General features: G+C 42.6%; 1 long non-coding RNA gene across 1 annotated transcript in view; it reads left to right on the top strand.

The window, feature by feature from the left end:
* Nucleotides 1-636: 636 nt before the first annotated feature.
* LOC140708828 (uncharacterized) overlaps nt 637-25,620 on the top strand; it is a 39,207-nt gene continuing 14,223 nt past the window's right edge. The window contains exon 1 of the long non-coding RNA XR_012089063.1: nt 637-3,193. This is a non-coding gene — a long non-coding RNA (uncharacterized lncRNA). The remainder of the gene's footprint in view (nt 3,194-25,620) is intronic.

Below are 25,620 nucleotides of genomic sequence, written 5' to 3'. Positions count from 1 at the left end.
GGGTAATACCATATAAGACTTTTGCTCCATTGTCAGATTAATTGGGTTGTACAACCTGCGTTTCACGATAGAGCGTGCACACTGCCTTACAGCAACCGGACCATGATTTAAGGCTAGTGCTGAACTAATTTACCTTCCAGTTTTCCCTATTGCTCTTGCCATTCCGTTAGGTACAATTGACTAGTTCATTACAGCATACAAGTAGCTTAAGGCCATTTCTACCTGTTAAAAAAGAAGTGTGCTTTTCAAACCAAAATGTGGGCAGGAATTCTCCCGCAATCATTCTCGCAACGCTGAAACCAGCCAACGCGAGAGGGACAGCGATGGCTTTAACCTGTGCTCGCATGGGGGTGGTCACCCTAAGAATTACCTGCCATCTTAGCAAGCAGGACAGAAACAGTTAAGTCCTAAAGGCTGTGAGTTAAAAACTCTGCCTGAGAGAAAAGCAACGTAAGATGTCCCTGCCAGGTGTGGATGGAGAAAGACTACATTCCTTAAGCCTCTCTTTCCACTGAAGGTCATCTGTCTGGTGCCACCTTAGAAACTGGTCTGATTCTGCAGAGGACATTGAATGATAACACCCCGCAAGTCAGCTGACTGCTGTGTCAGAGCTGCTGCTTTCTGCATTATCGCAACTGCCAGCTCCAGCTCCTGCAGTTTCCCAGTCGCAATGCAGCAAAGCAGAGGCAGACAACTAGGCACAAAGCAACAGAGTTTTAAAGTTTTCTTCTCCTGCTACTACTTAGCGTGTCTTGCATGAGGAGTATTCACCTTTGTTTAGCCAGGAGCAGAGATGCAGCCTGAATGTACACGATGGCTTCTAACTTGGCAGCGCGAATTTTCAGCTGAGCAGGTACTGCTCGGAGACTTGTAACCAAACTGCTTCTGATGGAGCACGGCTGGTTTCCCACCATGTGTGTGAATAGTTTGGGGGCTTCTTATGCCACGCTGCTCTACCTGCAGGAATAAAGGCTAGGACAAAGGAGAGGATGCTTGCCATGGTTTGTCTGGCTGGGGCCTGTGCGAGCGACTCACCGCACTGATGCTGTGTGACTCCCCAGCTCACATTTAAGGCTGGTCACGGGGCTGGCGCAGATCCCCACTCCTCAGTTAGAGCACGGTTTAAAGGAGAAACCAGACTCCCTGATCTAAATCTTTCCCAGTCCTCTCTGGATGCGGGACAGCTGTCGACTAGCAGTGACACAACCAGCCATCAAGTGGAGAATCCTTGCGACTGCAGTCTGTGTGCAGGTGGAGTCCGGGAGAATGACAGTCTAATTTCGGTCATCCAATGGCTTTTTCTGATTTTCCTAAATAATCGTGCTCGCTAAGTATACAGTTGTCTGGATTAGCCTGCCTGCCATGCAGTCCTCATCAGCTCTGGCTGGAAATCAGGGTGCCAGGCAAGCCGCCTTGAGCTCTGGCTTCTTTCTGCGTGATGCTATGCAGCCAGGATGGGTCACGCTGACAACAAAGAAGGAAGCAGAAAGCATCACTTTCTCTTCTCTTGTGATGTTAGCGGAACATAACTCTTCTTCGCAGTGATGCCCTCCTCTGTGTGTGTGTGTGTATGTGTGTGTGTGTATGCGTGTTTTAATTCATCTAATCGAAGAGCCTAGCAAACATCATCATGGACGTGGTTTTTAATGATTTGGAAAAAGCAAAAAAAAAAGACAGCCTGTGGAGACAGCGATTCGAAACAGCGGCACATTTAGGTTATTGCCAATTTGAAATACTTGGTTTGTGAAGCTGAGCCCTAAGGGACAAGCTCGGTAACTGAGGAAGAGATCGTAGATAAAGAAATAAAAATGACAAGCGTAATGGAGGCTCTGCGAAGGGACTGTCAGAGCATCAGTTCATGGATGGCAATTTCGCCAGGCTGAGATTGAATAATTCATAGATTGAAATTACCCTGCTTTCACCTTTCCATTTAAACCGGCATGATCTGAATCTCTAATAAATTTTCAAGATAAAGTAAAATGCCAATTTGAATCTGGAGAGCTTTTAAAACCAGATGCTGCATCCCTGCATCTTTCGGTATCTTTCACAATTATCCTATGAGAACAGCACTTCATCACGAAGCACCATTACCAGGGAAAATTACTGTGATTACAATAGCAACAATAGAATACCATCAAATGATCTCTAATGTACCTAATTTGCTAAGACTGACTGTGTGGTTTTGATATCCATTGTATGTCACCATGCCCGGCACCCGTGAAGCTATCTCGCGCTGGAACAAAAGTGGCATCGTGTGTGTGTGTGTGTGTGTGTGCATGCACATCCTGCTACCTTAACTGTGAAAGCCTAGCAAAGAATATTCTCCTAGGTTACCATATTTCTTTCCTTTGGTTCACATTTTTGCTTTTTTCCAGTGCCTCTACCCCAAACGTGTTTGGGGAAATGGAGAGCCTGTCATGGATGACTGTTTTTTGATACAGAAGAGCATTGATTTGTTAATTTACATACCCACTTTATTTTAATGTCTACAAGCATGTGTTTACTAAAAGGGAGGTAGGATGCTGTTCTGGGAGAGGAGTTTTAAAATGCAGCCGAGATGTAGCATATGTGTTTGTTTCTTCCTTGAAACCCCTGTCTGTCTCTTTCAGGTTAGAAATCCTTTCCGGGAACTTTAGTCCTGGTGTGATGTGTCAGAAGCCTCTCAGATTGCAAAGAAGCTCGGGAGAGACAATCAGTAATAACTCTATACAGCTTTTATTAAAAGCATGCATGTTCAATTCAGTGATTAAATGAAGCTTCGGTACAACTTTGGCTATGTTTATGCCTGCCCACTCTGGAGTAAAAGTCTGTACTAAAGAGAACTTTTTGGGACAGGCTGCACGGTTCATCTCAGGGTAATTGTGCCATCCTGAGAAGGTGGCATGGATCATAAATCCTCCCTGGAGAACAGACTGTAATCATTAATAGGCACAATGGCTTCTGGAATTTTACTTTCAATAGTAAGAAGGTAGTACGTGGGTTTCTGCTAGTCAAGTGATTTAAGTGTGGTTATCTAAGGTAGGGCTTCGGAGGTATGGCAACCATCTGGGAGGAAGGTAGGTTTGAAACACACCTTTCTAACGTTCTGGGGTTTTTGCATGAGATCCTTAACTCTGATACGTTCCTCAATCCATTATCACAGCTTTACCCCTTCCCTTATCCTGTGACCCAACAAATACCGTTGTCAGAGCAGGTAAGTTGTGTTTCTCATCATTTGTATAATTGAATATGTTTTTCATTGTGGGCTTTCAGCAAGAACATGCTTTTTTATGTTATCTTTTCTTTCTGCTTATTGTTACTTTATGCTTATTGTTATTCTCACTACCCTTGAGATAACTCACAACTTTTTCCCCTTGTGTTTTTCTAAGTACAAATGAAAACATGGTATTTTTAAAAGTGATTTAAATATAGTTTTTGTTCCCTTTATCTAACTAAATACACTCAAGGTTTTAATGCTTTTCAAAAAGAAGGGGAAAACAGTTTTACTTCGTGAATAATTTGTTTAAAAATAGCAAGCAATTCAGTAGATATCAAGTATGTTGCTATATTGTTTTCTTTAGATAGCTCACATTTCTAATACTGAACCCATTATTCTTATCTTTCAAGAAAGAGGCTTGACTTAGTGACAAAGGACTTTTCAAAAGCCCACACTGCCTACGTGCTAATGTGTTTTTATTATTATTATTATTAAAACATAGTCTAGATATTCTGCAAAGGTTTTTAATTTCTAGCATTTTACAGCTGTTCAGTAGTTGAAGTTTGAACAGAGTCATCATTGTTTGAGCAGATCGGTTTACATGTCTGATGTTTGATACAGGAATCCTAAGATCATCTAAGAATACTTTCAGGTCAGACTTTTGTCACTTTCTTGGGTCTCATTAGAAACTAATTATATTCACTTGATAAAAATGGGTAATTTGAAGCTCATTGTTTGACCATTCAGGTATTTATACTTTATAGTCTTGGAAAATGTCTTGTTTCTTTAGGAATGCAAGTGCCAGACTATTAGTCTTTTATATAACATACAAGCAAGAGTTAACTATTGCATGTTAGTGCCTGATATTGAAATTCGCTTGTTTTGCCATAAAAAAGATAAGATCCATTATATAGAGCTGCTAACTTTAAAAATCCTAACTCCATTGTTTCTTTGAAATCAATTTTTCTTTTCAACTTTATTTAAGTAATTGAACATAAATAAACATAACACTTTAAAATACATTCATCAGGTAAGTTTTAATCCACTACTGGCAATGTTTTTGCTATTTATGGATATATCTTACTTATAATGCTCTGGATAAGCATAACATAGGTGAAAAAGACATAGAATCACTTTACATTTGCAGGTAATTTGAAAATAAAGAATCAACTATGAAAGTATATCAGCATGAGTTAATTTAGGTGAAATCTTAGACAATCATGGGTTAACAGTATTTTGCAAGGTTTTTTGTTTTGTTTTGTTTTGTTTTTCGTAGAAATGAGAAACATAGGCAAAAAATTATCTCCTCCTCTTGACTTCTGAAAACTTTCAATCGCTCGAGAACATCAGCTGCAGTTACAAAGAGTGATTTAAAATTTAAACACACAGGAACGCATGCATAGAGTCCACATAAATGTGTTATGCTTTAAGATAGAATGAGTAACAGTGCCACCTAACAATTGCAGTCACTTCTGGATATTAGTGTATTTTCTATTTTACCTCATTGCTAGCAGGGAACAAAAATCTAAACTAAACTAAAATTCTTCATAGATAATATATTAACATTTCCTGGCTATTTATTAACTAGTTAACAAATGCTATAGCGAAAAAATGCATTTTTACATATAACCAAATGGGATATTCCTAGTTGACAATCACAGTTGGATTTCTCTCATTAACATATTCCGCAAGAACAATAGCATAGTATATTTTCTCCTAAGTTTTAAGCGTAGTAATAAAACACGCCTTTACCAAGTACCAATATTTGTGTTATACTAGTCTGCCAAAGAGAAAAAGGCAGGCAAGACAAAAGAAATAGGTTAAAATAAAAGACAGCACTCTGTATTCAGTGAGGCTTTTTATTTTTAATGGCGTAATCAAAAAAGATTGGTTATGTTGTGTCTGGGTGCCGTCTTTTAAAAGAACCTCTTCTCTCTAGTAAGATTTTTTCCCAACATTTTATTATACATTTTTGTGAACATACGAAAAAGCTAAAAAATTGTGAGCACCCATACACAAACCACCTCGACTCTATGAATAACAGTGTACTGTGCTTGTTTTGTCACATATCTATCAAACTACCCACCCCTCTATTCACCCATCACTCCATCTTATTGTTTTGATGCACTTATAAGTAAGTTGCAGACATCAGTACACTTCACTCCTCAGGATGTGCCTGCTGAAGTGTTTCACTAGAATTCAACATTTGTTTACAGTGCTTACCTTTACGTAAGATTTCTATGTGTATGTTGATGACCTGATTTTGGAAAAATGCACTGTTGTATTTTATATGACATAAACTATCTCTTTAACACAACGAATAGCTGGATGTAAACTCTCATGATTCTATATTTTAACTTGGAAGGTAAATTTGAGGATTTGTCACAAGTCCTCATTTATGACAAAGGGAAACCACTATGGTAGATGTAAGTGGGCCTTCCCCATCTTCAGTTGCTATGTGTCCCCCATCTCAGCCTTCACCCACCATGCCCAGGGACCACTGGTAAGTCACCATCAATTTTGGGATGGAGGAGGTGTCAGGCATACAAAAGTAATTCCCAGAGTCTATTTTTGTTTTTGGACCACCTTTCCTTTCTCTCTCCTGCAGGTGCATGAGAAGTAACCCATTGGCCTCTTGACTAATCACCAGCTTTCCTTCTACTTGGATTCTTCTCTGCCTCTTTTCTTTCCTCCCCAACTCTTCCCACTTAGCTTTCTCTTTTCCACTTTCTCCCTACTCCTACCTTTTCTTCTCAGAAACAAAGGAACAAATCTCTTCATTTTTCAAGTCATTCTCCTGCACTCAATTTCATGGATGCAAAGATGAGGGATTTAAATAATCACAAGAACTCTTAAAGGGATTAGTTTCTCTTGGTCTTAATTAAAACATAAATGAGTTGAGAATTGTCCTCTCAAGACCGCTTCAGTAATTCATCTCTTGGATCCAGTCATGCGAATGAGATTTACTCATTCATCTTTTTTTTTTTTTTTTTTTTTTTGTGATGGAGTCTCGCTCTGCCGCCAGGCTGGAGTGCAATGGCGCAATCTCGGCCCACTGCAACCTCTGCCTCCTGGGTTCAGGCGATCCTCCTGCCTCAGCCTCCCGAGAACTTGAGACTACAGGCACACACCACCACGCCCAGCTAGTTTTTGTATTTTTAGTAGAGACAGGGTTTCACCATGTTGGCCAGGATGGTCTCGATCTCTTGACTTCGTGATCTGCCTGCCTCAGCCTCTCAAAGTGTTGGGATTACAGGGCGTGAGCCTCCGCACCTGGCCCTACTCATTCATCTTTTAACTGAATCCTATACCAAGCTTTTCTAAGATTTGAGTTTGTTTAGCTCTGAAGAATGGGGACATTTGCTATGCTTCCAAAATCCGCTAAGTTTCATAGACTGCAGCTTCCTGTCATTAGCCATGGTCCATGGCACTTCCATTCAGGACCATCACAAGGCCTTATGCCCTTGGTCCTTCGCCCCCAGGGTGCAGAAGTTTCCAAAGCCTTCTTCCCTAGGTTTTGGTCCACTTACACAAGGCAGTCACCTTCCAGGTGGCTCCTCTCTCAGGCCATTTTTCTTTATTCAGTTCACCATGCCTAAAGTTTTCATTGGATAGATAACAATGGGTCTAACCTTAGCTGGAATTCTACCAATTTGCCTATTTTTATTAAGTAGTAATTGGATATGACAGACTGGTTAAGAGTTTAGGCTCTGTAGTAAGACAAACCTGAATTGTAGTCTCAGTTTTGCAACTTAACTAGTAGCATTATCCAGGCAAGTCATGGAATCAAATTTTAAGCTTCACTTCTTCAGAAGGTTGTTGTGAGTATTAGATGACACACACACACACACACACACACACATATGAATATATGGCCAAGTTTTGGAAAAGTGCACTATTTTGTGTGTTTGTGTGTGTGTGTGTATATATATGTATATATACAGCACACTAATACGTAACAAGTATATCTATATCTATATATATCACAGTTTCTAGCACCGGATTGGTACTTGTTATGTGTTAGTGTCATTATAATCATCATCATCATCGTCATCATCATCTCAACAGAAGGTGCCATCATCCCAGAGCTCAGTTGGCTCTCCGTCAATTAGGGTCATCTCATAGATCCTAGCAGACTACTCTCTCTTTCTATGTCCAAATTTGCTTATCCTAATGGACCTCCCATTAAAGTTCACGTTTTTCAAGGTCTGAAAATATCCCTAGCTTTCAACTAATTGTGGGGCCCAATGAGTGACTACATTTGATAATTTTCTCAATTAGATTTCCAAATGAAAATTCAGGGGACAAAAAGTTAAAGAGATTTTGGAAGTACAGGGAAGTAGTATGGCTGGGACTGTCCAGGTGTTTTACACACAATAAATTATTGACGTGTAAATGTCATTTAGTCCAGCATAACATAATACAGAGGTCAATATGATGGAATCTGAAGCCAGACAGTCGATATTCTAATCCTGATTGTGTTGCTTAGTATCTGTGTGACCTTGGACGATTTTTTGACCCTTCTTTGTTTCTCAGTTTTCTTATACATATAAAGTAAGGATAATGAATGATACCTTTCCCATAGGGTAGTACTGAGGATTAACTTAATTAATATCTACAAAACACCTAGAAGAGTGTCTGGCACATAGTGGTGCTATGGAAGCATTTGTTAAATAACAAAGTAAAAATGAAAGATAGACAAAGTAATCTTTGAGTAAAGATTACTTGAGTAAAGTAATCCAGAGAGGTTATCAATTTGTTCTCAGTCACACAGCAAATTAGTAAAAGATCCACCATTCAGGCGGGGCTCAGTGGCTCAGGCCTGTAATCCCAGAAGTTTGGAAGGCCAAGGTGGGCGGACCACCTGAGGTCAGGAGTTCAAGACCAGCCTGGCCAACATGGCGAAACCCCATCTCTATTAAAAAATACAAAAAAATTATCTGGGCGTGGTGGCGTGTGCCTGTAATCCCAGCTACTCAGGAGGCTGAGCAGGGAGGACTGCTTGAACCCGGGAGGAGAAGTTGCAGTGAGCCGAGATCACGCCACTGCACTCCAGCCGGGGTGACACAGTGAGACTCTGTCTCGGAAAAAAAAAAAAAGATCCACGATTCAACACAGATATCCAAACATTAAGCTTATTACTGAAAATTACACATTGCTCAAGAGCTAATTTTGGCCAAAACAAAATACATATTTGTATCATTGATTATATCTCTAAAGGAGAAACAAAAAGTATTTTAAAAATACTACAGTACTGTTATCCTGATAAATATTTAAGTTTTTGTCTTATACCTTCTGTATTTTGTATTTTTCTTTCCACGTTGTTATTTTATTCTCTTTTCAAGTTAATTTCTTATTCCCAACCGAAGTCTGTTGAGACAGGTCAGTACTTCATTTACATGAGGTAACTACTCCAAGAAAAGGACCAGTACCACACACACACATGCACACGCACATGTGCACATACACACAAGCACCATTGTACTTACTGTGCCAGGGAGTATTATTACAAAAGTAATTCAAGTATATGAAGAAATCAGGAAAATTGGAAAAGTGCACGGAGGCCTAAAAAGGAAAATAAACCTCAATCATAGTCCCCCTACTCTTGAGACAAGCACTGATTGTCTATGACACAATATTGTGTGTATGTGTAAATAAATTCCGAGATTAGTCTTAAATTGCATACCCTGCTTTGCAACCTACTCTTAAAACATGAGAATATCAAGATCCTGTTTCCAATCACTAAATTTTTTTTTAAATTGAGTCCTTTAGTTGCTGTATATTATTCCAGTGTATATCTTCTCAATAGGATATTTAAGGTTTTTCTAGATTTATCATGAATGTAATCAAAAGATATATTAAAAATTGAATGCAGCAGAATACATTGAGAATAAACTGTGCCTGCTTTCTAGGCTGTAGGTTCACTGTAAAACAACGGAAGTCTTTCTTTTCTTCCCTACAGCCCATGTGGTGGGGCTTTGGGTTACAGCAATCTGGGTTTCTCTTAGTCCTAGGGGCAAGTTAACAGTTCCTTGTTTTCAAAAGTGTGCTCAAGAAAGTGAGTCCACTGGAAGTCCAATATACTGGGGAGTCCTACCTAGACAGGAAAGGGCTGGGGGCTTTGAACTTCTAGAAGTAAAGGGCACAGTATTTCCAGACTGCAAAGAAGGCTGGATTCCTAAAAGGCTGGTGGTGGCATCCTGAAGCTAGCAGAACCCTGGAAGAGCAACTGTGGAGATGGTGGGAACTACCCTGCGTCCCTGTGGTTGATTCTTTCTTTCTCTTTCTTTCTGTCTTTCTTTTCTTTTCTCTCTCTCTCTTTCTTTCCGTCTCTCTCTCTCTTTCTTTCTTTCTTTTTCTTTCTTTCTCTCTCTCTCTCTCTTTCTTTCTTTCTTTCTTTCTTTCTTTCTTTCTTTCTTTCTTTCTTTCTCTTTCTCTCTCTCTCTCTCTTTCTTCTTCTTTTTTAATAGACAGGGTCTCTCTCTTGCCCAGGCAGGAGTGCAGTGGTGCCATCATAGCCCACTACAGTCTCAAACTCTTGGGCACAAACCAGCCTCTTCCCTTAGCTTCTTCAGTAGCTGGAACTACAGGCATGCACCACCACACCTGGCTATTTTTTAAAATTTTTGTTGCCCAGGCTGGTCGCAAACTTCTGGCCTCAAGCTATCCTCCCACCTCAGCCTCCCAAATTTCTGGGATTGTAGGCATGAGCTCTAGCACCCAGCCTTTGTGGCTGACTTCTACCTAAGGGTCGTGACGTCATCAGTAGTGGTGTTGGCCATCACCATATGCATAGAAGCCTCATTAGGGAAACTAGGAACCACCTTTACTAAATTCCAGTACTGTACATGCCCAAGGATTCTCCACAATTCCAAAGGATGGATAAAAGAGGAAAACTAGAACTAAAAAAAAAAAAAAAAAGATTGAGCTTCCCACCAATGCTGGCTGATGGTGACAAACCAGAATTGATTTGTTTAGAAAGGTTATATGGTATCCAAGCATCAGGAGGAATTCATGTCCGTTACCTAAATAACACTCTTCTTGAATGGGTAACTTAGTGTACCTGATTATTTACTTAAGGTGAGTTTATTTTAGTTCCTGGAACTAAAGTGAACTAAAAAAAAGTCTGAATAGTTTAAGGCTTTTTGGTATATATTGCGTCTTATTTATAAGCTTTTGTATTTTTCAAGTCCACTGATTGTTCTATTTATCCCTGACAAAAGGTTATTACAGAAAAGAGGAAAGCAAAATTAGCCAAGCTAATTGATCATTAAATATAATCAACCATTAAGTACAAATTTCCATTTATAATCTACCCCATTCCCGAAGACTTCAATTACTGGATTACTTCATTGATAAGCCCAAGAGATAATCATTAAGTATTTAAACAAACAATATAAATTTCCACATGAGAAAGTGACATATACTTTATTAGTTAATGCAGGCTGCCAAGAAATTATCTAAAAGCCTAGAAACAGAGAACACCAGAATAAGAAGAAGGCAATCTGATCAGGCTTCTCTAAACCTGCTCAAGCATCTTTTAGTTGCTTCTCAATAGTTTTAGGGCAAAACCCAACTCCTTGGCAAACTTTCTAGCTGTGTGACCTTGCGTAAGTTACTGGACTTCTCTGCACTTCCATTTCCTCTTCTGTCAGCAGCAATAATAGGACACACTTCATGGGGCTGCTGGGAGAATTAAGGGAGTTGATACATGGAATGTACTAGAACAATACCTGGTACCCCTTGCACTATATACAAATCATGAGCACGCAGCATGGCACACAACATGTGCCTCCCGCCTGACTCTCCAGTGTCACACCTCCCTGGCCTCCTTAGCTTATGCCACACTAGAATGAAATAAATACTTGCCATACTTTAAACTTCCCATACTCTCATTTTTTCCTGCCTTTGTACATGCTGCTTTTCTTTCTTTCTCCCTTTCTTTCTTTCTCTCTCTCTCTCTTTCTTTCTTTCTTTCTCTCTGTTACCTAGGCTGGAGTGAAGTGGTACATTCTAGGCTCACTGCAACCCCCATCTCCTGGGTTCAAGCGATTCTTGTGCCTCAGTCTCCCAAGTAGCTGGGATTACAGGCACCTGCCACCATGCCTGGCTAATGTTTTTATTTTATTTTATTTTATTTTATTTTATTTTATTTTATTTTATTTTATTTTATTTTTTTCAATAGAGACGAGGTTTCACCATGTTGGCCAGGTTGGTCTCGAACTCCTGACTTCAGGTGATTTGCCCGCCTCAGCCTCCCAAAGTGCTGGGATTACAGGCGTGAGCCACTGTGCCCAGCCAGTCCATGCTACTTTTCTGATTAGAATGACCTTTACCACCTTCTCTTCTTGGCAAATTCTCCTATTCTCTGACCAGAGAATGTTGTGTTGTTAGCCCTCTCCCTGCAAAACCCTTTGGTCCAAGCTGGGCACCACTCCTGGGTTCACTTATGAGATTTAGCTGAGTTTATTTTAATTGCCCATTACACTGCTGTTCCCCACCCCCAGGTGAGCTCCCTGAGGTCAGGGAACATGCCATATTTATTGCTGTATCCCCAGGGCTCAGCCCAGTGTGGCCCATCAGAGGTACTCAATAATCATTTACTGAATGACTATATTTGTCATAGGATAATTAAGGGGGAAACAGGACCTTTCAGATTTATAGAGAGTATTTCCAAGCATTTCTAGCCACATCTCACTTGATTATATGGAACACAAAAGCAGAGATTGTTACCAGTTTTCCAGATGTGGAAACTGTGGCTCAGGGAAGTGAAAGGCTTTGCCCAAGATGCTGTAACATGCCAGAGGCAGAGGTGAGACTGAAGCCTTGACACCCTTCCTGGCAGGGAGTACTTTTTTTTTTTTTTTTTTTTTTTTTTTTTTTTGCGTTATCCAGCTCCATCTTTGTAAACCAGTCTTTGGAAGACACTATGCGGCTTTTGACAAAGGGCTCATCTCTCCAAGTAGGAGTTACAGAGTTAGAGATGGCAGTGTAAAACCTGGAAACAAAGGGGCTGGTTGGAAACGGGCAGTAGGCTGGTGAGGGAAAGGAGGAAAGGAGACCAGGGCTTTGGAGAAGTTATTTGAGGAGGCAGAAAATGGGCTTCCAGTGATGAGCCTTGCCCCTGGGATTCAGTACATGGGAGACGCACCACCCTTTTTTACAGAGGGCTTTAGACCAGCAGAAGTATTCCTCATTTTCTTTCCTTTGTACCTGTGTCTTTATTTATTTTCAAGACAAGATCTTGCTCAGTTGCCCAGCCTGGAGTACAGTGGTGTGATCTCAGCTCACTGCAGCCTTGACCTCTCGAGCTCAAAAAATCCTCCTACCTCAGCCTCTAAAGTAGCTGGGACTATACGTACATGCCACCACACCTGGCTCGTTGTATTTTTTTGTGTGTAGAGATGGAGCTTCACCATGTTGGCCAGGCTGGTCTCGAACTTCTGAGCCCAAGTGAACTGCCTGCCTTGGCCTCCCAAAGTGCTGGGACTATAGGCTCGAGCTACTGTGCCCAGCCGTGCCTGCCTCTTTAGACACATCAAAATCCGTCTCTGTGATTTTTGCTTATGGCCATACAGAGGCAATTTGAGGTTCACCAACCACAAGGGAAGTAGCTCCCTGCCTTCATGAGACTCTGATACACTATAAACCTTCCTTTCAGAACCTGTGATGGAGTCAAGTGTGTAGCCCCAGGTACTTGGGAGGTCGAGGGAGGAGGATCACTTGAGCTCAGGAGTTTGAGACCAGCTTGGGCAATGGGGTGAGACTCCATGTCTAAAAACGAAGAGGCTGTGATGGATATTCCACTAGATATCCTTCTTTGCTAAATCATATTTGGTTTTTAGAAGACTGGTGGAACAGAGAGGGCCCACTGTTGACCACAGTTGTGTTTACGTTCAAGAAGAATGAATGCTCTTCAGAATTTCATGCCCCAGATACCAGTGAGAAAGGGGCAGTGACAGAAGATGCTTCATTTCATTATCCTTCCTTGGAGACTCATAATTGAATAACCTTTTATTAAAAGTTTTGTAAGGCCAGGTGTGGTGGCTCACGCCTGTAATGCCAGCACTTTGGGAGGCCAAGGCAGGAGGATCACCTGAGGTCAGGAGTTTGAGACCAGCCTGGCCAACATGGTGAAACCCCATCTCTACTAAAAATACAAAAATAAGCCGGGCATGGTGGTGAGCTCCTGTAATCCCAGCTACTCGGGAGGCTGAGGCATGAGAATTGTTCAAACTTGGGAGGCAGAGGTTGCAGTGAGCTGAGATCACACGACTGCACTCCAGCCTGGGTGACAGAGCAAGACCCTATCTCTAGAAAAAAAAAAAAAGTTTTGTAAAGTTGAGCTGAAGGGTTCTCCAACTCCACCTTGAATGTTCAGTCCCTTCTGCATTGCAAACTAGGATCATCGTGTTTTTTTTTTTTTTTGAGTCAGAGTCTCGCTCTGTCGCCCAGGCTAGAGTGCAGTGGCGTGATCACGGCTCACTGCAAGCTCTGCCTCCCGGGTTCACGCCATTCTCCTGCCTCAGCCTTCTGAGTACCTGGGACTACAGGCACTGCCACCATGCCTGGCTAATTTTGTTTTCGTATTTTTGGCAGAGATGGTGTTTCACCGTGTTAGCCAAGATGGTCTCAATCTCCTCACCTCATGATCCGCCCGCCTTCGACCTCCCAAATATATTACTTTTCAATTGTCAAGCTGCTGTGACGTGTGTTATCTCATTTGTTTCTCACAACCCTGAACTTGGACCATACAGAGCTAAACCACTGAAAGCTGTCCTGATGGTGAGCAGGTAGATCAGACATACAGGGTCTCCTGACTGCAGATGGGTGTTTATCCTCCCTTCTGTGAGGATATTCCTGCCAGGATGTGTTGAATTCCCAACCTGAGGCTAGTCCGCCGAGATGGTTAACAGAAGCATGGATTAGCTATCCCTAGAACTAAAGTCTTCTGAAGTCATATTTTGAAGATGAGCAGTTGAGGAAGGAGAGGGACTGAGTGAATGAAATTTTATACCAGCCTCACTGAAAGGCAAGGTCCTCCTTTGAATTTTTGTACCAGGAGTGTCACTTGTTTTGGCAGAATAACCTTAAATGTTCATGAAATGGGCCTGGCGTAGTGGCTCTTGCCTGTAATCCCAGCACTTTGGGAGGCTGAGGCGGGCGGATCACCTGAGATCAGGAGTTTGACACCAGCCTGGCCAACACAGTGAAACCCTGTCTCTACTAAAAATACAAAAAAAAAACCCAAAACAAACAAACAAAAAAATTAGCCAGGCATGGTGGTGCATGCCTGTAATCCCAGCTACTTGGGAGGCTGAGACAAGACAATCACTTGAACCTGGGAGGCAGAGGTTGCAGTAAGCTGAGATCGAGGCTCTGTACTCCAGCCTGGGCGATAGAGTGAGACTCTGTCTCAAAAGAAAAAAAAAAGTTTGTGAATTGTAGTCTCAAAATGCTGGGCCTTTGTGATAAAGTCGGTTGACAGGAAGAAGCCAGCAGTGAGACACCGGGTAAGGCGCATGGAATATGGAGTGGAACAGAGCCGACAGTCAGCTCCCAGCTTTGCCACAGACTCGCTGTGTGCCCTGGAGAAGTTGTTTCTTCTCCCTGGAGCTTCATTTAAAAAATTTTTTAAATGTAGCTAGTCACAACTCCCTTGTAATATGGTGAGGGTTAGCAATAGCATGTATTTTCAACACAGAACACCAGCTCATAAGTAGATGCTCAATAAAAATCTGTTGAATGGAACTGGGTGTGGTGTCTCATACCTGTCATCCCAATACTTTGGGAGGCCAAGGAAGAAGACTTGCTTGAGGCCAAGTGTTTGAGACCAGCCTAGGGAATATGGTGAGAGCCCATCTCTAAAAAATTTAAAAGAAAAATAGCCGGGCTTGGTGGCAGGTACCTGTAGTTTCAGCTACTCGGGAGGCTGAGATGGGAGGATCGCTTCAACCCAAGAGTTTACAGTTACAGTGACCTATGATTATACCACTACACTCCAGCCTGGGTGACACAGGGAGACCCTGCCTAAAAAAAAAATCTGTTGAATGGATGAAATGAATTAGGGATCACTTATGGTGCACATCACATAGAGCCTGGTGCATGGTGAAAACAAGAGCTTTTACTTATCAAAACTCTACAGAGGCAATAGATGCTAATAGAGTTCCCTAAACGACTGTGGGAATGTAATAAAAATAAGTATGTGTGAGGGCCGGGCACGGTGGCTCACACCTGTAATCCCAGCACTTTGGGAGGCCAAGGCGGGCGGATCACAGGGTCAGGAGTTCGAGATCAGCCTGGCCAACAGGGTGAAACCCCAAGACTCCGTCTCAAAAAAAAAAAAGTATGTATGAAAGAGATCATTTGTTTGGCTATTGTGAAACCAATCTCAGTTCTCATTCCAGTTGCTAAAAAGTTTAAAAGGTAAGAAAGTCTCTTTTAGATCTTCTTTAAATGTGGTGAAGAAAAGTCTTTCTCTTGCTTTCTGGCTAACAAGTCCAGGCTGGCTGGACTCTTTGGTGGGTTTGTAAAGTTCAGGCCACTAGTATACCAAAATTGCACCACATTTGCAAACCTCGTGTGAGTTCACAATGCAGCATTGTCTTTCCTCCCCTGAGGCATGAAGGATTGTCTGGAAAAGGTTAGCTGTTGCCATTAGGGAACCTGGTGTAGCCAAAACCGAGGTGAAGCAGAAAGAAACCATGGGCTCTCAACAGGTTTGCCAAGTGATTTGCAAGGGTATTTACTTAAAAAAAAAAAAAAAAAAAAAAAGCAGAACACACAACCTTTTATGATATTATGGCTAGGGAAGTTTTGTGACTCTCCTGTAAAATGCTCCCATCATAGTCAAGTAATTGATCAATGTTTGGCTTTATCCAAATGCATTTCAATAAACTAAACAAATCTTGATTTCCTGATGTTTTACTTAAACCTCATTTTTCAAGTACTTTATTTTTTCATGACATACCTGAAACCAATTTTGAATAAGAGAAACAGCATTATGCTTAGAACCACTAAACCAAAGTGCCTTTGGAAGTTTTCCAACGAAGTGGATAGAGGGGGAGAGGGGCTGAAGGATGGAGGCACGGCCATCTTGTATTTTTTGGTATTTCACAGTGCTTTGAGAGGTCGGGAACATATCGCTTTGAAGTAGTGAATCAAATGATTATAGATCTAATGAAATCGTCTGGTCAGTCTTCAGGATCCAGGAAACTGAATGTCTAAATCTTCTAAAACCCATAATAACGGATCTTTCACAACTGGAAGCTCTTCAAAGATAGAGGCATCACTGTCTACACTGTCTGCCATAGTAGACTGACCTCAGGGTTAAGAATTTTTTTCTTGTGTCCAACTGAAACTTCTCTTGTCTTCCAAATGAGATATGAAAAATAACTGATCCGTCTTCTTGTAGCAGACAAATAGACTGATGGGCCCAACATCCATTCCTAATTGCTTTTTTTTCTTTCCTGCTTCTACTATAGAAACTGGGAAAGTGAAGTCCTCACTTTCCCAGGCTCCAGTGTAGCAGGAAGTGATGATGTGAGACCTCAGACTGACGTTCAGTGGATGACTACCTACTGGGAGGGGTAGCGAGGAAGGACTCTGAATAAGCCTTTTGTTTTCCTGATGAAACAGGACCAATATGTCTGGCAATGCTGCTCTTCCTTTCCTCCTGTCTCAAATGCAGATGTGGCACCTGAAACTACGGCAACATCTTGGAATCATGAGAGAAAGGCCAAGGGAATCAGATACATTGGCCTTCATCTTTCAGCTACTGAACCACTGCCAGCAACCAGTAACCTCCAACCTTCTAAGAAAAATCTACCCTTATTCCTTTAGGCCACTATCGACTGGTTTTCTATTCTTTGCAGTTGACCTCGATCACATCTGAAGTACATCACCTAAAGATTTCACGGGGCTGGAGAGACATAAATCCATTCAACTTCCCAAGGCAGGCTATGTTCTCTCACTGTACGTTTACAAATTCCTCTTAGCCCCAATCAAATCAGGCTCATGAAGGGATTGGTTGCTTTGTTGCTTTTCTCCATTTATCCGTGGTCAGCTTCCTCTCAGCCTCCCATTCCTAAGTCTGCTCCATTCTTTTCTTTGAGACAGAGTCTCTGACTCCAGAAACTTCTTTATAACCACAGAAGTTTTGTGGGTTTTGTGTGTGTGTGTTTTTTTTTTTTTTTTTTTTTTGAGACAGGATCTCACTGTGTCACCCAGGCTGTAGTGCAATGGCATGATCACGGCTCACTGCAGCCTCGACCTCCTGGTCAAAATGCCCAGCTAATTTCTTAAATTTTTGTAGAGATGGGGCCCCACTATGTTGCCCAAGCCGGTCTCAAACTCCTGAACTAAAGCAGTCTTCCCACCTCAGCCTCCCAAGGTGTTGGGATTACAGGTGTGAGCCACTGTGCCTGGCCAACAAAATTATTTTTTTTAAAATAAGACTCAACATATCTTTATTTAGAATAAGCAAAATTATTCCCAGAAATTAAATAGTTCCTAAATAAATTATCTTTATTGAATTAGATTATCTTTAAAGTACCTTCTAGCTTCAAATTTATTGTAATGAGCATTTCAGACTTCTGCTTGATGAAAGCACATCTCTCCAAATGATCAAGTGGGCTGCATATGGTGGCTCACACCTGTAATCCTAGCACTTTGGGAAGCCGAGGTGGGCAGATTGCTTGAGTCCAGGAGTTTGAGACCAGCCTGAGCAACATGGCGAAACACTGTATCTTCAAAAAATTTAAAAATTAGCCTAGCGTGGTGGTGCACACATGTAGTCCCAGTTACATGAGAGGCTTAGGTGGGAGGACCACTTGAGCCCAGGAGTTCAAGGCTGCAGTGAGCTATGATGGCACCACTGCACCCCAGCCTGGGTGGCAGGGCAAGACTCTGTTTCTAACAAAAAAAAAAAAAAAAAGAAAAAGAAAAAAGAAAAGAAAAGAAGGAAAGGGAAAAAAACAGTACGTTGGCAGTAGGGAAGGCTGGCACACACTATCTTAAGCAGTTGAACTGAACACCACCTGTAAGGGGGCACATTGGAGAGGCATTCTATCAAGTCAGCCTCTGGTACACTTGAAAAGTGTGCCAGGCTCATGGAAGCCAAGAAAAGGTTGAGGAACAGTTTCTAACAAAACAGAAGTGAAGAGCCGTGTTCGCTAAATGCATTGTGTAATTCTCGACTGCATCCTTTTGCTATAGGGCACGTTATTAACACAACTGGAGAAACTTGAATAGGCTCTGAGGATTCGAGGGTAACACTGTCAATGTTAATGTCCTGACTTGGATGGTTGTATTGTGGTCTAACAGGAGTTCCTTCATAGTAGGAAAAAATCTACACTAAAGTATTCTGGGTGATGGGATATTGGGTCGCCAACGTATCCTCAAACGGTTCAGAAAAGTGCTTTGTACTGTAGCTCATTATTTTGAAAGTTAAAGATGAAGCATTGTTTATCATGAGTCTGAAACCAAACCCAATAAATCCTAAAAGCAAAACCAACATTTTCCCATTATCAAAAAGCTGACAGCAAAATATTGGTTGTAGAGTTTGTACAAGTATAATCTCAGCTTTGTTACCGGATACAAGTATTTACTTAGCCTACTTGACAGACACTTACTAGACACCTAGTTAGAGCAAGACAAGGTACGAAAAGGATTTTTTTAAAATGAGTCATGGCCGGGTACAGTGGCTCAGGCCTATAATCCCAGCGCTTTGGGAGGCTGAGGCAGTAAGATTGCTTGACACCAAGAGTCCGAGGCTGTAGTAAGCTATGATCATGCCGCTGCACAACAGCCTGGGTGACTGCAAAGAGCTCACAACCTGGTTACCTATGTATGACCTCGACCATAATCCCTCCATGTGATTCTAAGAGGTGACAATATGCTAGCAGCCCTCACTCTCAGCACCTCCTCGGCCTCCGCGTCCACTCTAGCGGTGCTTGAGGAGCCCTTCAGCCCGCCACTGCAGTGTGGGAGCCGCTCTCTCTGCTTGTGGGGAGGTGTGGAGGGAGAGGCGCGGACGGGAACCGGGGCTGCGCGTGGTGCTCACAGGTCAGCACGAGTTCTGGGTGGGTATGGGCGCGGGTGCGGGTGCCGGCGCAAGCTCAGGCTCAGTAGTGGGGGCCCTCACTCGGAGCAGCCGGCTGGCGTAGCTGGCCCAGGGCAGTGAGGGGCTTAGCACCCGGGCCAGCAGCTGCGGAGGTTGCGCCAGGTACCCCAGCACTGCCTGCCCGCATGCACCATGCTGGAATTCTTGCTGGGCCTTAGCCACCTCCCCCCGGGGCAGGGCTCAGGACCTGCAGCCCGCCATCTCAGAGCACCCCCCTCCGCGGGGGGCTCCCGAGCCACCCGAGCCTCCCCGACGGGCGCTGCCCTCTGCTCCATGGCGCCCAGTTCCATCCACCGCCCAAGGGCTGAGTGCGGGCTGAGTGCAGGCGCGGCTTGGGACTGGCTGGCAGCTCCGCCTGCAGCCCCCAGTACCACATCCACTAGGTGAAGCCAGCTGGACTCCTGAGTATAGTGAGGACCGGAGAACCTTTATGTCTAGCTAAGGGATCGTAAACGCACCAATCAGCACTCTGTGTCTAGCTCAGGGTTTGTAAATACACCAATCAGTACTCTGTATCTACCTAACCTGTGGAGAACTTTTCTGTCTAGCACTCTGTGCCTAGCGCAGAGATTGTAAACGCACCAATCAGCACTCTGTTGAAATGGACCAATCAGCTCTCTGTAAGATGGACCAATCAGCTCTCTGTAAAATGGACCAATCAGCTCTCTGTAAAGTGGACCAATCAGCAGGATCTGGGTGGGGCCAGATAAGGCAATAAAAGCAGGCTGCCCGAACAAGCTAGCAATAACGTGGTCAGGTGACCTTCTGGTGTGTGGGAGGGTGGGGGGTGTTTTTTTTTTAAATTATTAAAAAAAAGGTTTTTGCGATAAATTTGTTTGCTGTTCACTCTTTGGGTGCATGCTGCTTTTAGGAGTTGTAGCACTCACTGGGAAGGTCTGTAGGTTTACTGCTGAAGCCAGTGAGACCATGAATGCCCCAAAAGGAAGAAAGTCCAAACACGTTAGTGGACTCTAGACATACCATCTTTAAGAACCTTAACAGTCACTGTTAGGGTCTGTGGCTTCCTCCTTGAGGTCAGCGAGACCCAGAACCCACCAATTCCGGACACAATTTTAGTGGACAAAGCGTTTAAATTTTGCCCTGAAACAACGACAGGAAGGAAAGGAAATTGACTCGGGATTCAGAATTGGCTTAATAGTTCAAAGGACAGCAGACAAGTTCATAGCAAATTGTAGATTTGTAGAACTGTGCTATACATCTGTATCTGCTTGATACATCTGTATCTGTGTGACATATTTTACACCTTCATATAGCTACTTTTTGGGGTGTGTGTGTAGAGAGAGAGATTTTATAAAATCCTTCTGGTGACTTATCTGTTACCTTCACTGTGGAATGATGACACATACATTGGAATTAGGAACTGTTTATTTTATTCTATTTTTTTGAGACAGGGTCTCACCCTGTTGCCCAGGCTGGAGTGTGGTGCTCTGATCTTGGCTCACTGCAGCCTTCACCTCCCGAGTTCAAGCAGTTCTCCTACCTCAGCCTCCCAGGTAGCTGAAACCACAGGTGTGCGCCATCATGCCCAGCTAATTTTTGTGTTTTTAGGAGACAGGAAATTTCACCATGTTGACCAAGCTGGTCTCGAACTCCTGGTCTCAAGTGATCCACCCACCTCGGTCTCCCAAAGTGCTGGGATAACAGACGTGAGCCACCATACCCAGCCAGAACAGTTTAATAGCAATGGTCACTTCAAAAATTTCAGTTGTCCCGTGTGCTATTGAGCAAGGTGAATTACATTTCAAAGAAGAATGTGGGTTTCCTCAAATAGCCTTTTGCTAATCAGCAACTCGGCAAGGCATGTCCATTGCTCATTCAACTGAGCTTTTGTTTACACTTGTGAAAGCCAAGTCCAGATGCTAGCAGATCCCCAAAGATGTCCAAAAGCCCCAATGTACATTTCTTCCCTCACCAAAGTCATATATTAGGCGTAGCAATATAATTCTTATTAATATTAGATTAGTGTGCATAAAGAAACCCCTAAGGAGGTTTTCAGCTTAAATGTGCAGGAAGAAATCATTTTTCATTTTTGAGTTTAGACTTTAACAAGACGTGTATGTGACTGACTTATGGTTGCATAACCCGGATCTTAAGGGACAATCATTCATATGATTGGCTAAAGTGAGTCTTCCTTTCATTTTGGTAAAACCACATTCTTATTTATGTGTTTATTTTGTACTCTATGTCAGTGGTCATGAGTTCTTTAACTTTATGTATTTGTTTAATAAATGTCTCTAAGGGCTTACTGCCTGGCATTAAACGAGGCACTGAGATCCATCAATTGATAAGATTGCCAGGGTCCCAACCCTGAAAGAGCGTCCCTCTGTCCTGCATATAATAACCTTGATGTTGGACTGTGAGACCATATGCAAATATGGGGAAACTTGGGAGTTTCCCCCAAACAAATTATGGCATGAAATAGTGAAAATTTTATTGAAGACCATGGAAGTTAATACTGATAAACACTTGCTCTGGGTGGGTTACAACCATCTTTTATTTTCTTTTCCTTTATTTTCTTTTTCTTTTCTTTCTTTCTTTTTTTTTTTTTTTTTTTTTTTTTTTTTGATGAAGTCTTGCTCTGTTGCCTGGCTGGAGTGCAGTGGTGTGATCTCGGCTCACTTCAACCTCTGCCTCCCAGGTTCAAGTGATTCTCCTGCCTCAGCCGCCTGAGTAGCTGGGATTACAGGCGTGTGCCACCATGCCCAGCTAACTTTTTTTGTATTTTAGTAGAGATGGGGTTTCATCATGTTGGCCAGGCTGGTCTCGATCTCCTGAGCTCGTGATCCGCCTGTCTCGGCCTCCCAAAGTGTTGGGATTACAGGCGTGAGCCAACGCACTTGGCCTATCTTTTCTAGAAGACCAGAGCGGATAGCCTTTTGAGAGCTTTTGAAATTCTGTTTTGTTGTTGTTGTTAAACGTACGTGCGACATAAAAATTTTGCATGTGCTTCACATAATCACCCTTGTTGACCAATTATGTGGTTTGTTTTCTCCAGAAATCGGGGTGGATTTTCCCCATTCCATCCATGTTCTTCCATTTGGTTTCCTTGACACTGAAGGGAAATGTCTATCAGACACTTGATTCAGACAGAATTCAAGTGAGACTGAGGTTAGAGAACATAGGAAGAAAGGGAAGCGAATTACCTGGCCCATGTGGGGTTTGGCTTCATGTGAATATGTACAGACTAATAGAACCAGGAGGGAACCATCCATATCAGTCCTGGGAGGCGGCAAGTTTAAGGGAGAGAACCTAGGATTTGCCATCACACTGGCCAATTACATGTGGTCTTGGGCAAGTTAGTTGAACTCTGTGAATCTTACCTGTGAAATGTGGGTAGTACTACCTATCATATAGTGTTGATATGAGAATTAAAATGAGAGGCCAGGCACGGTGGCTCACGCTTGTAATCTCAGCACTTTGGGAGGCCAAGGCAGGTGGATCACTTGGGGTCAGTGGTTCGAGACCAGCCTGGCCAACATGGCGAAACCCAGTCTCCACTAAAAATGCAAAAATTAGGTAGGTGTGGTGGCAGGTGCCTATAATCCCAGCTACTCGAAAGGCTGAGGCAGGAGAATCGCTTGAACTCAGGAGGTGGACGTTGTAGTGAGCCGAGATTGTGCTACTGTACTCCAGCCTGGTCTACAGAGTGAGAGTCTATCTCAAAAAAAAAAAAGGTAATTTGAATTACTGCTGCAGGTTTGTGTATAAAGGGCCTTACTATGCACAGAAATAACTTAAGATGACTTCTGTGTGTCAGTCTACCTAAGGTGGGTGTGTTCTGAATTACTCCATTTTCTTACATGTTAATATAGTTAATAATGGTTATTCAGTTGTTGCATTAGTAAGGACAAGCTAGGTTATACTGCAGTAAAAAGCAGCCCCTAAATCTCAGTGGCTTTCCAAGAAACAAACAAAAAATTCACTGTTATTACCATTTTTTAGTTAAGCAAAGACAGCCCCACGTGACTTTTTAAGGAAGCTCGCCTCCTTAGGATGGTTCAGCAAAGCGCTTCTTTATCAAAAAAGACTTCCATGATGCTGAGGCAGAAGAGACGGTTGTGTAACTGAGCACCGCAATTAGGTGCTTTGACTGAGATATGAAATGCTATTTCCACTCACATTTCACTGGTAAAAGCAAAACATATGGCTGGGCCTAAACTCAGGGAGGTGATGAAATGTAATCCCTTGTGTTTCCAAAAACAGAACTGGAAATATCGACAAACAGCACTGAAGGCTCCTGGACTACCACAGTAGGTGATCTCTAGTGAAGAAGGTGAGGCAAAGACTAAAAGTTATTGGAATTCTAAAATTCTCAAGCTGCATAAATACTTTAGTGGCCACTCCAATTATTTCTGAAACTGATACTCTGTTTTAAAATTACAAAGTTGCTGCTTATACATTGCAACTGGTATCCTTTTTATCCCAGTTTTCATCTTTTCTGCACTTCTGTGACTCAGAAAAGTGACAATGAATTGCACCAAGCACATAGGTAAGTGCTTACAACTCATTTGCTAGTTGATTAACGCCATCACAAAGAGCTCGCATTTGTAAAGGCAACCGACTGATACATTGTATTTCATGTCCAAAGTCACAAGGCAGTGAGAGAGCCAGAAAGAGACTTTCATGCTTACTGCCATTAGCCACAAGAGTACTTTTATTACTTCCTTGAGAAAAGTTGGCCCCAGAAGAGTTATTCATGTTTGTTGGCAGTTTCCAAAGGTGATTACTGCTTTTAGCCTTGGACTATACTCATGCATAGAATATGAGAGGCAGTAATGGTGCAAAACAATGTCAGATACCATTAAAGAAAATATCGCAACTGCAGGACACTTCACAGTGTCCGCCCAAAGAGAGAGAGAGCACAAAGCTGCCACACATCTTTCAAAACTGCTCACATGTTACCTTCTCTGTAAAAGTTATTGCTAATCCCCAACAACAATTAATGGTTTCTATAGCTTTGTGTATGTTCTTGTGCTTAATAGTCAAATTTATATTAGTAGCATGTCTATCTTCTTTACTGGATTTTGACCTCCCTGAAGAAGCAGATCTGGTATTATGCAGCCTTCTTACCCCTAACACCTAACTGAGAGACTTCTTAGGGAAAAGGACAAAATAAATCTTTGCTGAATTGAATAGAAGGCCTGCATTCACTTTAAACTGTAGTATTTGTCTCACCTCTTTGCTGTGTTTTAAAATTACAAACCAGTATCTGTATGCAAAGAAGGAAGATGGACAGGCTGTGTTTGTAGTCTCAGTCCAATGCACGTATCCTGCCAAGAGAGAAAATTTGATTCCATTTTGGAGCTGAGGCCTCAGGTCCAATTTAATTTGATCCCCATATGACCAGGCTGATTAATCGTCAGGTCTAGCCTTTCCTCACAGTAAACCTCAATCCCTCGTAATTTGCCATGAAACTAGAGGGAGTTGGCTGTTTCAGGCATGAATAGCATAGTTCTTGTTCAAACCTCCCCAGGCCTTATTTAGGCAAGGTGGGGACGGGCTGGCTGCCCTGCAGAGGAGCAGGTGTAATGAGGATTAGGTCACATGGTGGGAAGGGGGCTCAGTGGGCAGGCAGCTGGTGAAATCCCAGGTGTGTGTGAGTTGGCAGGGGCACAAAGAGAGGGGAGCTGCAAACAGCTCAAAGTCCCTGGCTGTGCATCTGCTTGTTTGGCACTTGCCTAGGACCCACCTGTAGTGTTGATGGGCACAACCCACTCCGAGGAGCAAGGAAACATGAAAGGTCTTCTGTTAGCTGCAGGGGCCCCGCCCCTTCAAGGGAAGGCTGGAGGGCCCAAGCATGCCCACGGGCTACTGGGCAACCAGCTCCCTGCACTTTGCAATGCTTAAGACAGGGCAGGGCTGGTTATTCTTTTTCACAAGTCAGTCCTTGGGGGACTGAGACAAAAATACATACTATCTTTCCATTCAGAGGCCTATTCCCAAGTATACCTGGAAAATAAGTGAAAGACAAAAACAAAACCCTGAGTTGGAGAGTAAGTCAACAGGCAGAGATACTCAGAGAAAAAACAAAAAAACAGGCTCAAGGCCAAGAGGCAAAAATAAAAGATGATCCCTTCTCCTGGGCGATGGGTGGAGAGCTCGTGTAAACAAACTCAGCATAACAAGCCGTTCTTAATCTGTTTCTGTCCCTCTGCTAATCACTTCTGTGGTTTTTGCAAGACAGAATCTAGTCTCAGTGCTGAGGCTAGTGTTACAGATTTAGTGGGCGTGAATTATGGAACTTCTCTTGATCTCCAAGGACAAAAGAAAACTGCTGGCC

Source organism: Chlorocebus sabaeus, chromosome 17 (genome assembly GCF_047675955.1).
Source record: "Chlorocebus sabaeus isolate Y175 chromosome 17, mChlSab1.0.hap1, whole genome shotgun sequence".
Taxonomy (NCBI): Eukaryota; Metazoa; Chordata; class Mammalia; order Primates; family Cercopithecidae; genus Chlorocebus; species Chlorocebus sabaeus.
Note: the sequence above shows the minus strand (reverse complement) of the source record. Positions and strands in the feature narration are given on the sequence as shown.